The following is an 18488-nucleotide window of genomic DNA, read 5'->3' on the forward strand; positions in this document are numbered from 1 at the left end:
GGGGATGGATTACACAGTGAATGAGCTGGAAATAAATTGAATGGCCCCAAATTTCTTGCTTTCCAAAAGCAAGCCAGCTGAGTTGGAAATCTCCCGTGACCCCAGCAAATGAATGAAAGAAATAATTAAGATATCCTCCTTCAAGATTAAAGTATCTGATTTTCAATTCCCTGATGTTGCCATGTGTACAATCAGAGAGCCATCATTGCACTCAATCATCCTTTTCAAACAATGGAAACTCTAAATGAATATCAATTGGTCCCAAAACGCAGGCTCCTCCAGTAACTTGCCACCATATAATTTCTTAAACAACGACCTTCACAATCAGCTTCTCTCACAGCTGAGATAACGCTTCGTGCTTGCACAGCTGTAGTGAGAGAAGCGATCTTCAACCATTCTCAGACATTTCAGAGTGCCTGGCTGCTGTTCTAAAGCCTCAAACACTACACTTATGGGAAGGTACACCTTTTTCCAATCTTATTCAGTCATCTATCAGAAGCAATACAGGGTTAAAGATATATTGATCCCAATGGAAGAGACTTCCTACATCCCACACCACAACAGACCGATGCGGATGTGACTGCTAATGCTAGCAGACAACTGGGGAAACCCAGTAAACACAGACACTATTCCAGACTACCCCAGCAACAGTGACATTCTCGCTGGTTGCCCAGCAAACTTCCAGGAGAGACCCATCAAACTCTGACACATTCCCGGAGAGATCCATCAAACTGACACATTCCCGGGGAGACACCCAGCAAACTCTGACACATTCCCGGGGAGACACCCAGCAAACTCTGACACATTCCCGGGGAGACACCCAGCAAACACTGACACATTCCCGGAGAGACACCCAGCAAACTCTGACACATTTTCGGGAGACCCAGCAAACTCTGACACATTCCCGGGGAGACACCCAGCAAACTCTGACACACTCCCGGGGAGACACCCAGCAACTCTGACACAATTCTCGGAAGACCCATCAAACTCTGGCACATTCCCGGGGAGACACCCAGCAAACACTGACACACTCCCGGGGAGACCCATCAAACTCTGACACATTCCCGGGGTGACACCCAGCAAACACTGACACACTCCCGGGAAGACAGAGCAAACACTGACACACTCCCGGGGAGACACCCAGCAAACACTGACACACTCCCGGGGAGACCCAGCAAACACTGAAACACTCCCGGAAGACCCAGCAAACACTGGCACACTCCCGGGGAGACACCCAGCAAACACTGACACACTCCCGGGGAGACCCAGCAAACACTGACACACTCCCGGGAAGACCCAGCAAACACTGACACACTCCCGGGGAGACCCAGCAAACACTGACACATTCCCGGGGAGACCCAGCAAACACTGACACACTCCCGGGGAGACCCAGCAAACACTGACACACTCCGGGGGAGACCCAGCAAACACTGACACACTCCCGGGGAGACCCAGCAAACACTGACACATTCCCGGGGAGACCCAGCAAACACTGACACACTCCCGGGGAGACCCAACAAACTCTGACACACTCCCGGGGAGACCCAGCAAACACTGACACACTCCCGGGGAGACCCAGCAAACACTGACACATTCCCGGGGAGACCCAGCAAACACTGACACACTCCCGGGGAGACCCAACAAACTCTGACACACTCCCGGGGAGACCCAGCAAACACTGACACACTCCCGGGGAGACCTAGCAAACACTGACACACTCCGGGGGAGACCCAGCAAACACTGACACATTCCCGGGAGACCCAGCAAACACTGACACACTCCCGGGGAGACACCCAGCAAACACTGACACACTCCCGGGAAGACCCAACAAACACTGACACACTCCGGGGGAGACCCAGCAAACACTGACACATTCCCGGGGAGACCCAGCAAACACTGACACATTCCCGGGGAGACCCAGCAAACACTGACACACTCCCGGGGAGACACCCGTCAAACTCTGAAACACTCCCGGGGAGACCCAGCAAACACCGACACATTCCCGGGGAGACCCAGCAAACTCTGACACACTCCCGGGGAGACCCAGCAAACACTGACACACTCCCGGGGAGACCCAGCAAACTCTGACACACTCCCGGGGAGACCCAGCAAACTCTGACACACTCCCGGGGAGACACCCAGCAAACACTGACACACTCCCAGGGAGACCCAGCAAACTCTGACACACTCACGGGGAGACCCAGCAAACTCTGACACATTCCCGGGAGACCCAGCAAACTTTGACACATTCCCGGGGAGACACCCAGCAAACTCTGACACACTCCCGGGGAGACACCCAGCAACTCTGACACAATTCTCGGAAGACCCATCAAACTCTGGCACATTCCCGGGGAGACACCCAGCAAACACTGACACACTCCCGGGGAGACCCATCAAACTCTGACACATTCCCGGGGAGACACCCAGCAAACACTGACACACTCCCGGGAAGACAGAGCAAACACTGACACACTCCCGGGGAGACACCCAGCAAACACTGACACACTCCCGGGGAGACCCGGCAAACACTGAAACACTCCCGGAAGACCCAGCAAACACTGACACACTCCCGGGGAGACACCCAGCAAACACTGACACACTCCCGGGGAGACCCAGCAAACACTGACACACTCCCGGGAAGACCCAGCAAACACTGACACACTCCCGGGGAGACCCAGCAAACACTGACACATTCCCGGGGAGACCCAGCAAACACTGACACACTCCCGGGGAGACCCAGCAAACACTGACACACTCCGGGGGAGACCCAGCAAACACTGACACACTCCCGGGGAGACCTAGCAAACACTGACACATTCCCGGGGAGACCCAGCAAACACTGACACACTCCCGGGGAGACCCAACAAACTCTGACACACTCCCGGGGAGACCCAGCAAACACTGACAGACTCCCGGGGAGACCCAGAAAACACTGACACATTCCCGGGGAGACACAGCAAACACTGACACACTCCCGGGGAGACCCAACAAACTCTGACACACTCCCGGGGAGACCCAGAAAACACTGACACACTCCCGGGGAGAACCAGAAAACACTGACACACTCCGGGGGAGACCCAGCAAATACTGACACATTCCCGGGAGACCCAGCAAACACTGACACACTCCCGGGGAGACACCCAGCAAACACTGACACACTCCCGGGAAGACCCAACAAACACTGACACACTCCGGGGGAGACCCAGCAAACACTGACACATTCCCGGGGAGACCCAGCAAACACTGACACATTCCCGGGGAGACCCAGCAAACACTGACACACTCCCGGGGAGACACCCGTCAAACTCTGAAACACTCCCGGGGAGACCCAGCAAACACCGACACATTCCCGGGGAGACCCAGCAAACTCTGACACACTCCCGGGGATACCCAGCAAACACTGACACACTCCCGGGGAGACCCAGCAAACTCTGACACACTCCCGGGGAGACCCAGCAAACTCTGACACACTCCCGGGGAGACACCCAGCAAACACTGACGCACTCCCAGGGAGACCCAGCAAACTCTGACACACTCCCGGGGAGACCCAGCAAACTCTGACACATTCCCGGGAGACCCAGCAAACTCTGACACATTCCCGGGGAGACACCCATCAAACTCTGACACACTCCCGGGGAGACACCCAGCAACTCTGACACAATTATCGGAAGACCCATCAAACTCTGGCACATTCCCGGGGAGACACCCAGCAAACACTGACATACTCCCGGGGAGACCCAACAAACTCTGACACATTCCCGGGGAGACACCCAGCAAACACTGACACACTCCCGGGAAGACAGAGCAAACACTGACACACTCCCGGGGAGACACCCAGCAAACACTGACACACTCCCGGGGAGACCCAGCAAACACTGAAACACTCCCGGAAGACCCAGGAAACACTGACACACTCCCGGGGAGACACCCAGCAAACACTGACACACTCCCGGGGAGACCCAGCAAACACTGACACACTCCCGGGAAGACCCAGCAAACACTGACACACTCCCGGGGAGGCCCAGCAAACACTGACACATTCCCGGGGAGACCCAGCAAACAATGACACACTCCCGGGGAGACCCAGCAAACACTGACACACTCCGGGGGAGACCCAGCAAACACTGACACACTCCCGGGGAGACCCAGCAAACACTGACACATTCCCGGGGAGACCCAGCAAACACTGACACACTCCCGGGGAGACCCAACAAACTCTGACACACTCCCGGGGAGACCCAGCAAACACTGACACACTCCCGGGGAGACCCAGCAAACTCTGACACATTCCCGGGGAGACCCAGCAAACACTGACACACTCCCGGGGAGACCCAACAAACTCTGACACACTCCCGGGGAGACCCAGCAAACATTGACACAGTCCCGGGGAGACCCAGCAAACACTGACACACTCCGGGGGAGACCCAGCAAACACTGACACATTCCCGGGAGACCCAGCAAACACTGACACACTCCCGGGGAGACACCCGTCAAACTCTGAAACACTCCCGGGGAGACCCAGCAAACACTGACACACTCCCGGGGAGACCCAGCAAACACTGACACACTCCCGGGGAGACACCCAGCAAACTCTGACACACTCCCGGGAAGACACCCAGCAAACACTGACACACTCCCGGGGAGACCCAGCAAACACTGACACACTCCCGGGGAGAACCAGCAAATACTGACACACTCCCGGGGAGACACCCGTCAAACTCTGAAACACTCCCGGGGAGACCCAGCAAACACTGACACTCTCCCGGGGAGACACCCAGCAAACACTGACACACTCCCGGGGAGACCCAGCAAACACTGACACACTCCCAGGGAGACCCAGCAAACACTGACACACTCCCGGGGAGACCCAGCAAACACTGACACACTCCCGGGTAGACCCAGCAAACACTGACACACTCCCAGGGAGACCCAGCAAACACTGACACACTCCCGGGGAGACCCAGCAAACACTGACACACTCCCGGGGAGACCCAGCAAACACTGACACACTCCCGGGGAGACACCCGTCAAGCTCTGAAACACTCCCGGGGAGACCCAGCAAACACTGACACACTCCCAGGAAGACATCCAGCAAACACTGACACACTCCCGGGGAGACCCAGCAAACACTGACACATTCCCGGGGAGACCCAGCAAACACTGACACACTCCCGGGGAGACCCAGCAAACACTGACACACTCCCGGGGAGACACCCGTCAAACTCTGAAACACTCCCGGGGAGACCCAGCAAACACTGACACACTCCCGGGGAGACCCAGCAAACACTGACACATTCCCGGGGAGACACCCGTCAAACTCTGAAACACTCCCGGGGAGACCCAGCAAACTCTGACACACTCCCGGGGAGACCCAGCAAACTCTGACACATTCCCGGGGAGACCCAGCAAACTCTGACACACTCCCGGGGAGACACCCGTCAAACTCTGAAACACTCCCGGGGAGACCCAGCAAACACTGACAGGGGCTCCCAACAAATATGAACACACCCTGATTAAAGTTCTGAGAAAGAGATTGTGGTACAGGAAGACACCAGTGATGTCATTGTAGAAACTTTATTGTTGAGTGATATAAATCTAATAACTTCCCAATGAATGGGAAAATATAGAATCACGTCTGCCATGTGTGGAATCACAGAAAATCAGTGATCCTGAGCTGACATAATAATCACCAATTAAAAGCCTTTCGGGTGGGACGTTTCCCAAAATGTCTCACCTTCGAATGTTGCTGGACCCCAATTTTAGGAGTTAATTTACATTCATTAACCATCTCCCTCCTATACATACGAATGAATCTCCACAGTAACATATCTAATGTTGTAATATCAAGTATACATTTTGTAAGGGCCACGAAGAATCCAGCCCGAGTTTTAAGGATACAAAATAATAACGTTTATTTACTATAACAATATATACATAACAGTGGCAGTAACTTCCCTTGCTACCTTCTCCTTCCTGCTGGTTCCTGGACTGGCCAGCTTATTTATACTAGGAGTTTCTCCGCCCCCCTCATTGGGGAAGTTCATACTCCCATAGGATTGTGGGATAGTCATTAGTCCCCAGCCAATGGTAAGCAGGCAGGTTATAACGTCCCTCCCCCCAAAAGTCCAAGGAATCCACCGAAGACCCTGGCGAAGGAAGGCGTCGAACTCGTTTGGCCGCAGGCCGGACGCCATTTGCACGCGGCGCTGGATCAGGCGGCGTGTAACGAGACGGAGACCGGCGCTTCCGTGATGAACGGCGCAACGGTTGTACATCCACGGCCTGTGGACCCGAGGATTCCCCCTCTGATGTATCCTGTGTCTCCATCTCGGAGTCAGAGTCTGCTGCCTCCGTCATGTCAGCGTCTCTATCTCCATTCGGTCCCGTAACGACCTGCGCAGGCTTCGAGTGAGGCACCAGTGGAAGATTTTGAGGACTACCTTCCCTTGTCTCTGGTCTTTGCGGCTGTTGAAATGAGCTCCGGGGGCGGGGAATCTTTTGAGGGGATGATCTTCTGGACCGGACATGGTCTACATGTTTTCGCTGGAGACGACCCTGGGCTTGCACTTGGTAAGATATAGGGCCCGTTTGGCGAAAGATTACACCAGGAACCCATTGGGCACCACCAGCAAAATTCCGCACGAATACTGGGTCACCGGGTGCAAACTGCCGAATCGGACGATGCCGAGACAATCCCTGTCCCTGCCGTTCTTGTGTGCGGCGTACTTTTGCGCCAATGTCCGGGAAGACCATACTAAGGCGGGTGCGAAGTCTTCGGCCCATTAGGAGTTCTGCGGGAGCTACCCCAGTCACTGCATGGGGGGTGGTCCTGTACGTAAACAAAAAGCGAGCCAGTCTCATGTCCATTGATCCGGAAGACTGCTTCTTTAGGCCTCTTTTGAATGTTTGCACTGCACGCTCTGCCAACCCATTTGAAGCCGGGTGGTAAGGGGCAGTGCGGATATGGCGGATGCCGTTCACCTTTGTAAACCTAGCAAACTCCTCACTCGTGAATGGAGTGCCATTATCCGTGACCAGCACCTCGGGGAGGCCATGCGTACTAAATGATAAACGCATCTTTTCAATTGTTGCGCAGGACGTTGTCCCCTGCATCTTATGCACCTCCAGCCATTTGGGCTGGGCGTCAATTAGTAGCAGGAACATGGATCCCTGAAAAGGGCCTGCGAAATCTGCATGTAAGCGTGCCCAAGGCCGCCCTGGCCATTCCCAGTGATGTAGGGGCGCGGCCGGCGGAAGCTTCTAATGCTCCTGGCAAATGGAGCAGTTTTGGGCCACCTTCTCAATGTCGGTGTCGAGGCCTGGCCACCAGACATAACTCCGGGCCAACATTTTCATCTTGGTCACGCCTGGATGCCCATTGTGCAAGTCTGATAATATCAGCTCCTGGCCTTTTTCCGGGACAACCACACCACAAGAGGATGCCGTCTTCCACGCTGAACTCTGACAGCTTGGAGGAAAATGCCCGCAACTCGCCTGGGAGCTGTCTATGCTGCCCACCATACAGGACTATGTGCCGAACCTTTGACAAGACTGGCTCCGTCTGGGTCCACTCACGGATCTGTGATGCCGTGACAGGCAAGGTGTCCATAAAATTTAGGGTTGCAACCACCTCACTGGTCGTGGGGGTCGACATGGGGCCGGTCGATAAAGGCAATCGGCTCAGTGCGTTGGCATTTGCTATCTGTGTACCTGGTTTGTGCTCCAGAGAATACTCATATGCAGCAAGCAACAAAGCCCAGCGCTGGATCCGTGCAGAAGCAATGGGCGGTATTGGCTTATCCTCTCTGAAGAGTCCCAGCAGGGGCTTATGATCAGTCACGATAGTGAAATGGCGGCCGTACACATACTGGTGGAAGCGTTTCACCGCGAAAACCACTGCCAGGCCCTCCTTCTCGATCTGCGCGTACTTTTTCTCCGCTGCAGTCAATGTGTGGGAGGCGAAAGCTATCGGTCGCTCGGCCCCGTTCTCCATCTTGTGGGACAGGACAGCCCCAATACCATATGGGGATGCATCACATGTGACGAGCAAAGGCTTTCCCGGATCATAGTGGGTTAGTAACCCAGACGACGACAATTGTTGCTTTACCCGCCGGAAAGCGGTTTCTTGCGGCTGACCCCAAACCCAGGTGTGATTTTTCTTTAGCAGTAGGTGCAAAGGGGCCAGCGTAGTTGCCAGATTGGGGAGGAACTTCTCGTAATAGTTTACGAGACCGAGAAAAGAACGAAGATGCGAAGTGTCAGTCGGGGTGGGGGCATGTTGAATTGCACGCACCTTCTCTGCGACGGGGTGCAGACCCTCGCGGTCCACCCGATAACCTAGGTAGACTACTTCTTTTGCCTGAAATACGCACTGTGACGTAAACGGACTCCAGCCTCCGAAAGGCGTCTAAGGACAGCCTCCAGATTTTCCAAATGCTCTTGCTCCGACGTCCCTGTAATCAACACGTCATCTAGGTAGACAGCCACACGTGGTAAACCTCTCAAAATGCCCTCCATAACACGTTGAAAAATTGCGCAGGCAGAGGATACTCCAAAAGGCAACCATGTATATTCATACAGGCCCCGGTGTGTGTTAATTGTTACATATGGTCGGGAGGCAGGGTCCAGCTCCAACTGCAGGTAGGCGTGACTCATATCTAATTTTGTGAATGAGAGTCCACCTGCAAGTTTCGCGTAGAGATCCTCTATGCGAGGCATTGGGTATCGGTCGAGTCGGGAAACTGTATTCACTGTAAGTTTATAGTCGCCACACAAGCGAACTGTGGCATCTGGCTTCATTACTGGTACAATTGGTGCTGCCCAGTCAGAAAAACGGACGGGCCTGATAATACCCAAACTCTCCAAACGAGTGAGCTCCCCTTCTACCTTCTCGAGCAAAGCGTAAGGCACTGGGCGCGCCCGGAAATAGCGCGGCGTGGCTCCTGGTTCAACTTGGATACGGGCTACGACCCCTTTTATTTTCCCCAAACCAGGCTGGAATACCTCTGGGTATCGTCCTAGCACCTCAGTCAACCCTCCAGAAACTATTTGGAGGATGTGCTGCCATTGCAACCGCAAATGGCGCAACCAGTCCCGACCCAACAGGCTGGGCCCATGGCCACGCACTACGATAAGTGGGAAACGCCCCTCCTGGCGTCCATAGACAACAGGGGTCATTGTAGTTCCTGCAATGTCCAGTGGTTCCCCCGTGTAGGTGGCCAACCTAGCCTGTGAGTCAGTTAATGTAAGGGTCTGTATACCCTGCTTGATGCGGTCGAATGTCTTCTGGGCGATCACGGAGACTGCTGCGCCAGTATCCAACTCCATCTCCAGCGGGTGGCCATTGACCCGTACTGTCACCTTAATGGGGGCCACACGGGGAGCTGCCACACAATGCAGCTGCAGGCAGTCGTCCTCCGTCTCCACGTCCTCAGGAGTGGTCGCCGCAGGTTCATCCACATGGAAGGTACGGCCTCTGGGCTGGTCCCAGTTACGGCCACTGGGCTGGTCCCAGTTTCGGTCGGAACGACGGCGCCTCTGGCGTCCCCAGGACCGCCGTCCGTGACGGGGTCGGCGCCTACAAGTCTGACACGGACATGGCTCCTCATCCATTGGCTCTGGAGAAGGCTCCCTTCGGGGAGGAATGCCCGATGGCCACTGGCGTCGGTCCGGTCGTTGCCTCGCCCAAGGTACCGCAGGAGTGCGGGGGGACGCTTTTGGGCGGAAAGGGTTGCGCCCCAAGGCATGCACTTCCATTCCCTGTAGCTCCTGTACTCCTCGCTCTGCGCTCTCTTGGGACAAGACTATTTGTATTGCCTGTTGAAAAGTCAATGTTGGCTCCGCTAACAACTTTCTCTGGGTTGCTGCATTGTTAATACCGCAAACCAAACGGTCGCGTAACATTTCTGACAAGGTCTCACCATAGTCACAGTATTCCGCAATCCCGCGTAGCCTGGATAAAAAATCGGCAAGGGATTCTCCAGGGGTCCTCTCAGCGGTATTAAACCGGTAACGTGGACTATCGTGGACGGGGTTGGGTTAAAGTGTTGCCCCACTATATTCACAAGTTCGTCAAACATTTTGGTGTCCGGCGCAGCTGGGTACGTAAGGCTCCTAATCACCCCAAACGTATGCGGCCCGCAGGCGGTGAGCAATATGACCACCTGGCGCTCGTTTTCAGTGATATTGTTTGCCCGGAAATAGTAACGCATCCGTTGTGTGTACTGGTTCCAGCTTTCCAGCGCAGCATCAAAAACATCCAAACGTCCGTACAGAGGCATGGTATACTAGAAAACAACTTCCAACCTGTATCCAACAAAAATCCAGGGAGGTGGCTTCAGCAGTGTAGACAGCTATTCACTTTTACCTTCGTCGCCAGTTTTGTAAGGGCCCCGAAGAATCCAGCCCGAGTTTTAAGGATACAAAATAATAACGTTTATTTACTATAACAATGTATACATAACAGTGGCAGTAACTTCCTTTGCTACCTTCTCCTTCCTGCTGGTTCCTGAACTGGCCAGCTTATTTATACTAGGAGTTTCTCCGCCCCCCTCATTGGGGAAGTTCATACTCCCATAGGATTGTGGGATAGTCATTAGCCCCCAGCCAATCGTAAGTAGGCAGGTTATAACAATACATAACATGTTTCCAGAACCACTTGTCATACTCTTGCGTTGGCCTAACCAATGGTTTGTATAAATTCAACTTCAATTCTTTGCTTTCATGCTCAATTTTCCTCTCTGTAAAACCTAGAATCCCGCCTGCCTTTTCGAGGCATTGCGATGTAAATCCCGCACACTGCGGGCTAGTCTCACTTTAATGTGCAGTTTCCTGAGGTACCCGAGCCATTGGGATCTATCCCCTTCACCATGGAGACCTCAGGCAAGTACTGTTCAATACTGGTGTAGTCAAACGGAGACCAGACGGAATGGCCTCGTGGGGGTCTCCCAGTGGATCAGAGGCCACCAGGTGCATGCCCCTTGGGCAGGTGGTACCCTGGCAATGCTGGTGCCACCTGGGCATGCTGGCACTATCAGCCTAGCACCCTGGTGGTGCTGGGGAGGCTCTGCCAGGGTGCCAGGTTGGTACTGCCAAGGTGCCAAGCTGGCATTCTTTGCACGGTGGTGATTGTGCTGGGGGTGCCCTGCATGCATGGTGGTGGGAGGGGCCTCAGGGATCACTTTGGGCCTTCCAGCGATTGGGACGCCATTTTAAAATGGTGTCCTGATCTCTCGCTACACTGAGCAGTTTGGACGAGCGAAGCTCCTTAGTGCAATAACCGGGACTATGTGCAGCCTCAGTCTGGCATTCCCCACTAAGGCCCCCTATCTAACCCGGGTGCCATTTTATAGCTTTGTGTTTCTGGGCGCTGCGTGAGCTGGAAACACGTGGCTCAATGAGCTTGCGATGGAACTTTGCTCCCATTTAGTTAAATCACACCCCTTATATTCTGGACACACCACAGGTCCAGTGATCACAGGTTTCATCAAGTTCTCTGTTTCGTTTGTCAATCCCGGAGCTCTAACTTTGTTTGCCCTTCCTTTCCCCCTCATGAGAGTATCTCAACTGTATCAGAATCACGTCTCTTTGAACATGTCCATTGTTCTATTTAAGGAACGCCTTTGACAAAGTACCACATTAAAATCCAGTTAACAAAATTCTGGAATATAAGGGACAATGTCAGCGTGGATTAAAAAAATAGCTGAGAAATAGAAAAAAGCAAGTTGTGGTAAATGTTTATTTCCCAGACCGGAGGATGATAGACGGCGGTGTTCCCCAAGGATCAGTGCTAGTTCCATTGCTTTTTAAAAATAAATACATGATTTGCATATTTCAACACAGAGAGGTTGAGGAGAGGTCGAAAGATAGGGAGAGGAGCTGGTTTTCAGTACCATTTGTCCCTTCGTGATACCCAGTCTCTTGATCAGAGATCACCCTGGAAGCCTGAAAATAAACCCAACAAGGGTTTGTTTTACAGGCATCCCAAGTGGCTACTCCCTCACCTGCCTGCCCGTCGCTGGTTGACTACCAATACCAACGAAGGGCCTGAATGGGAAGGCCCTGCCCCTTTACAACCGCCTAGATATGTGTGTGAGAGAGAGAGAATCACATCATTTTCACTCTGCTTCTCAGAGCTTGAATTCACAGCCAACACATTAAACAACTGTGAGGTACAAATGGCTGAGGGAAAGCAACAATAATGAAAAGGAAGATCAGTGGTAGCCCTGCTCCAACAACAGCCTCAACATGAAACGCAAATTTGATTGCCAAACAAAACATGCAAATATGTAGAGATAAGAGATTTTGAAGGAAAGCCCTTTGCATGTTAAGCAAGTTTTGCAAAGTGGGTGGTAAATGGCAGAAACACCTTGAAGCCACTATCTTTCAGGAGGTTCCAAGAACACAGGTTTGCTGGATTTTGACCAAAATTTTAAAAAATTGACCAAATTTTACCACCGTGCTTTCAAGGCCTAAAGATTTTTTCAAAGCAAATTGATACTGCTAAAATCTAGAAGCTGCTTTTTTGACAGAAAAACAAGAACCATTGAACTGTGACAGAGAGCAGTCTTTCGGGGCAATGTTATGTTTGACTGAGGGGCCCACCGTGATTAAAAGGGATGAAAGAAAATAACAGACAACCATACTTTTAAGCTCTGTTTAATTATTTGACTTATGGGAATGCAAAGTTAATCATTGTGTGGAACCTTCGTATGGTTTCAATAGCTTGGTGGAGATCAGGGAACATTTGGACTGGTTAACCATAATAAACAGCTCCGAGCAAAAGTGATTGCTACAGGATGGCATCCAAACGAGGAAGCTGTGAAAGTTAGTTTAGAAATCAGAGAAGAGGGGCGGGATTCACCGTTCCCCGACGGCAATTTCGAGGGCAGCGCCATGTTTTACAACGCGACCGCTCCAGGCTGCCGCCATTCGCATGCGTGGAATTGGACCCGGCCATTTGCCAGGCATTTTTGTTTGACGTGGCGTGGCGGCTAGCCCCTCACCGGTCGCAGGATGGGTGAGGAGTAGGTGCCGAGTTTTTTGACATAAAACGCCACAGATCCTCCGCACTTAAGAGTCAAAAACGGGCCGAGATGTTTCAAGACAGTTGTGAAAACCAGCCTTGGATGAGATAAGGGAAGATAATGCAAACCTTTGTTGTCCAAAGACAGACTACATGTGACTTTAGAAGCCCTTGGAGGACGGATAACATAAATGTGGGCTTTAACACCATGGTTGAAACAAAGAACTCAATGTGCCATTGAATAATTTATATTTTAAAGACTTTTACTGGGCAGTAAGGTCACATCAGCAGAACATCCTGCCCACTATTGGTATAAAACCAATTGTTCAAACAACCTCATTGCTCCACTTCGAGGAATGAATGACTTTGTCAGTCACTGAATAAACTACAATCGACATGAAGTGAAAGCCTGTATAATCCCTTTTTTTTAACAATTCTTTCATGAGATGTGGGCAAGGTTTGTTGCCAATCCCAGAATGATCTTGAACTGAATAGCATGCTGGGTCAATTCAGAGGGTAGTTAAGAATAAATCACACTACTGTGGGTGTGGAGTCATATGTAGGCCAGACCGGATAAGGGTGGCAAATTTCCTTCCCTAGAGGACATCAGTGAACCAGATCGGTTTTATAATGTTTGATGTTAGTTGCCATGGTCACCACAAGGAATGAACTTGCGTTAAAATAACATTTCTTTCAAACTCGGGGACGCAACACAGCACATTACAACTGACAAAGAACTTTTGAAGTGCGTTCACAGTTGTGATGTCGGGAAATGAGGCTGTCAACATTAATTTTACTTTCTTTTCATTCAGAAGAACCGTAGTTGCAGAAAAGAGCAACATGCACCCCGACAGACCTCTGATCAATATCTCCTCTCCCTCAAGCCAGTGTCCATCATCCTCACAGTGATCTCCAGAGTCTCTGTTCTTTAATTAACAGATCTCCAGCTCACTGGAGACTTCAAGTGATGCAAGTGCTCACTTCATCACTCCTTCTCCAAATAAGTCTGTCAGCAGTGCCAGGGACAAAACAGATTCTGTGAAGAAGCTTGTAAGTGGGCAATAGGCTGACAGCGGTGTGCTTCCAATCACTGGTCATCCTGCATTCAATGCAGCATTCTATAAATCGTCTTCAGATTTCTGCCCCTCTGTCATTTCAACAAAAAAGGAGCCCAGGGAATTCTTGGTCGCACATATCAAAGGCGGAGGAGTTTTTTTTTTAAAGAACAAAAAAATGGAGGCCGCAAGTTGACTTAATGGGAGTTTTGGAATCGTGAACGGAATGGGCAAATTTAATCCTGACATTCAATTAGATCACAATTGATCATTACCTAAACTCCATTAACCTTACTATGTCCCTTGGCACTCTTACCGAGCAACACTCATACATCTCAGTCCTGAACGCTCCTTTTGTCCCACAGTGTCCCCAGCAGATAGAGTGTTTGAAATGTTCACTATCCTTTGTATGAAACAATTTCTTCCCAATTGAACATCTGAAAAGCTTGGCTCCATTAAAAAAGATGACCCTGTTGGGGTGATAATCTGAAGGCACTGAGGCCAATTGTACTGGCCTAACTGCTGCCTCAGCTGAGGTCAGCCAGCTGATCAAAGACCAGTGTTAGTGTGATATATGTTGATTATTGTAATTGTGTGCAATGTCTCTTTAAAAACTGAGTCACATGACAGGCCATGACATCACCAGCTACTTCATGGGCTTTTGCCCTGAGCCTAGTACCAGCCTCTGTTCAGTGAACATCCATCTAATAAACCTCCGTTGATTTTTGCACTCAACCCACATGCGTCTGCAATTTTATTCTTTTATACTTTTAGTTTAAAGAAACAACAGTTACAAAAAAAAAAACCTGGCGACGAGGAATGGATCAGAAAAAAAGATATTTTCAGAAGAAAGAGAAAATGCCAAAGTTTGATGGTCCATGTTGAAGCAGATCAACAGAAGGTCAGAAATCCCATCTGGCATCGGAACCGGTAAAAGTTTTGGAGCAAAAAAAATTCAAAGGAAAGGCCCATACTAATTTTAAACCGGCAATCCAAGGAATTCAAGATACAGATCTCACCGTGTGCAGTACAGTAAGACACACAGAGGTAGAGTGGTACAGAGAACAAAAGATTATTACATCGAAAGCTGTTACAAATTGGTAATTCAGCTTTATTTAATTAGACCATTCATTTAAGGGAAGTTGAGAGAGCATTCCAATACCGTGATACAACGGCGGGACATTTTGGCATGATGGGCTCATTTGATGAGGGCTCAGAGAACAGGAAATCATAATCAGAAAGATTCCATTTTCTCACCTAGTCAATAAGATTTTGGAATATATTACGGTACCTGCATAATTGGAAGCAGAACTTTCAATTTGTTAAGAAGTCTGGTTCAGCCCGAGAAACCTGGAGTAAGACATGTCAAGAATTGGTTAAAATACGAGAAGACCATTGTGCACCAACGCTATTTATTATTGCAGAGAGGTTTCACTTTCATCAAAGGAATCAGTTAGAAGTGGTAAATATTGCACAGTTCGTTGCAACTCTCAATCGATCTGCAGAATTTTGCAAATTTGACAACTTATTGGATGACACAGTTGGAGATCGTTTGGTGTGTGATTTGAAAATTTTGGATTTTCAAAGAAGATCTTTTAATGGGATGAAATCTAAGTCTGAAGACTGCATTAGACTAATAAAGATTATTATCATTGGATATTATTGGTTCAATGGAGCTTGCAGCGAAGGACGCTTCTCAGCTTGGAGCAAGCACGGGGATCCATTAGCTGCTTTCCACCCAGAAGATGTCGACCCAGCAACAGGCATATCAACACCATGCCAAAACATGCTATTCACAGGCTGATTGCTGGAACAAGGGCAGCCAATGTAAAAATTGTGGCATCACTGGCCACACAGAAAGAGCTTGCGGGAGTAAAATATTTTCTCTGATCAAGAACACACAATAGAAGATACAGAATTCGTTGGAAGGAAGAAACAAAACAAATTTACCTCATAAAATTCACAATGTGGAAGAAAAGGACACGAAGCACAATAAAGTTGCGGTGCTTCATTCTGATGAAAAAATTGAGTTTGAACGTACTCTCAGTCCAGGATGAGTAACATTGTTTTTAGTCAGTTCCAAAACAGAATAGACAACCTAACAAAATGGAGGTCGACCTAATTTCTGAAAACATCTGTGGACCTTTGAAACCAGCAGACGTGATCTTGAGGATCTATACTGAGGAAATAATGCCTGCGACAGGTTATATCACAGTCAAGGTTGAGCTAAGTGGACAAACTGCAGACCTATCACTCCATGTGGTGTGAGGACATTTCTCAGCTCTGTTTGGCTGCTTTTGGTTGGAAAGGATTAAATTGAATTGGAGTGTGTAAACAGCTTAGTTGATTCAAAGTTGGATTTACAGACCATAATGGAAAAACATAGCAGTATTTTTGAAGTCACATTGGGGTCCATGAAAGGAGTACAAGATCCCTGAAGATTAAGAAAAATAGTCAGCTGAAATGTCTCAAGGCTAAAGTAGTAACCTATGCTATACATCCAAAAGACGAAGCAGAACTATGGAGGCTTTTGGAAACAGGTGTCTTTGAACCCATCACTACTAGTGGCTGGGCAACCACTGTTGTACCTGTCATGAAGCATGATTTAACAATTCGTAGCTGTGGCGATTTTAAGACAACAATCAATCCAGTTCTATGCATGGGTCAATACCCGCTACCATTGATTGAGGATTTGTTCGCCGACCTAGCTGGAGGACCGACGCTCAGAAGATTGACCTTTAGCAGGTTTACCTGCAAATCAATGTGACAGCTGAATCTCAACACCTACTCACCATCATCACTCACAAAGGCCTATTCTGCTATAAGAGATTACCTTTTGGAATAACGGCAGCACTAGTTTTACCTTCAATGGTCAATGGACCAGATACGTAGTGGCTTACCTGGGATACCTGGGTGATGGGCACGGTCGTACGGCCTCATTGCGCATGACTCAGTGACGTGATGAGGCTGGTATTTACGATGCTCAGGACGCCTCGCGAGACGTCGCAATCTGGATCCCGCTGAGTGAGAGCGAGATCCAGATTTGTATACTCAGGTCAGCAGTTAGCCTCACTTGAATATGTCTGCACCGGAGTATCCCAAGGCGTGGGATCGAAAGCCCGCGCCTGGGAGACCATGCTATATTGCCATTTAGCACTGGTTTCCTCAAATGTGAACCAGGCATAATGGCACTTGGGGGGGGGGGGGGGGGCGCTCCCAGGCGATCGGAGATGCTCTGGTGACACTGCAGGATGGCAGGGGCATTTCCGCAGTGCCAGGCTGGCAGTGTCAAGGTGCCTGGGTGCCAGGTATCCTGTGCCTGGGGTTGGGCCAGGGGGTGACCTGCCCTTATGAGGTGGGATGAGGGGGGGGGGGGGCTCGAGGAACCCCCAATTGGTAAGTTGGTACATTGCGGGGTGGGAGGAGGGTTCGGAGGCCGTGGTGGGGAATTGGGACTGCATTTCAAAATGGCGCCCCGGTCTCTTCCTGCACTGATAAGCACTGAAGCTCACTGTGGCCTCGGCGGGCCGTTCCTTGCCGAGGTTCCAAAGGTCCTGTTTAATAGCAGGGTTGTTCTTGGTGCCGCAGACGCCCCAAATTGGACTCTTCCTTTTTTGTTAAATCACACCCGGTATATTGATAACCAGCACAAATGAGCAAGAACACTTACGACACTCAGAGGCCACACTGAAATGCCTTCAGATGCATGGGCTTTGAGTCAGGAAAGAAACATCCATACAATATCTAAGACATATCATTGACAGTAAGGGTCTACACAAAGCATCTAAAAAGATGGCAGCACCATGACCAATGAATGTCACTCAACGTAGGGCATTCCTAGTGTTAATCAACAACTATGGGAAATTCATCCAGAATCTGGCAACCCCATTGAAATCTTTACATATCTTGTTGAGCACAAACCAGCCATGGCAATGGACATCTGAATGTGGAAAAGCAGATCAATCAGCAAAAGAAGCACTGAAGAAATGCGGTACGGCGGCACAGTGGTTAGCACTGCTGCCTCACAGCGCCAGGGACACGGGTTCAACTCCGACCTTGGGTGACTGTCTGTGTGGAGTTTGCACATTCTCCCCATGTCTGCGTGAGTTTCCTCCGGGTGCTCCAGCTTCCTCCCACAGTCCAAAGATGTGCAAATGGGGTGGTTTGGCCGTGCTTAATTGCCCCTTAGTATCTAATGGTTAGGTGAGGTTACGGGGATAGGCGGGGCAGTGGGGCTAGGTAGAGTGCCCATTCGGAGGATCAGTGCAGACTTGATGGGCCTCCTTCTGAACTGTATGGATTTTATGATTCCAAGTCAGAAGTTGGTACATTTCAACCCGAAGTTCCCGTTACACCTTGCCGGTGATGCTTCGCCATAGGGTGTTGGAGCGGCGGTATCACACATGCTA

At 50.5% G+C, this 18488-nt stretch overlaps 1 protein-coding gene across 5 annotated transcripts in view; it reads right to left on the bottom strand.

Annotated features, from left to right (window-relative positions):
* Positions 1-18488, bottom strand: part of LOC140387908 (SH3 and multiple ankyrin repeat domains protein 3-like) — a 1536301-nt gene that overhangs the window by 1357174 nt on the left and 160639 nt on the right. For all 5 annotated transcript variants that reach the window (XM_072471211.1, XM_072471213.1, XM_072471209.1 and 2 more), the window contains exon 3: positions 15371-15429. The gene's annotated coding sequence lies outside the window, so the exon portion shown is untranslated. The remainder of the gene's footprint in view (positions 1-15370; positions 15430-18488) is intronic.

Source organism: Scyliorhinus torazame, chromosome 13, assembly GCF_047496885.1.
Source record: "Scyliorhinus torazame isolate Kashiwa2021f chromosome 13, sScyTor2.1, whole genome shotgun sequence".
Classification (NCBI taxonomy): domain Eukaryota; kingdom Metazoa; phylum Chordata; class Chondrichthyes; order Carcharhiniformes; family Scyliorhinidae; genus Scyliorhinus; species Scyliorhinus torazame.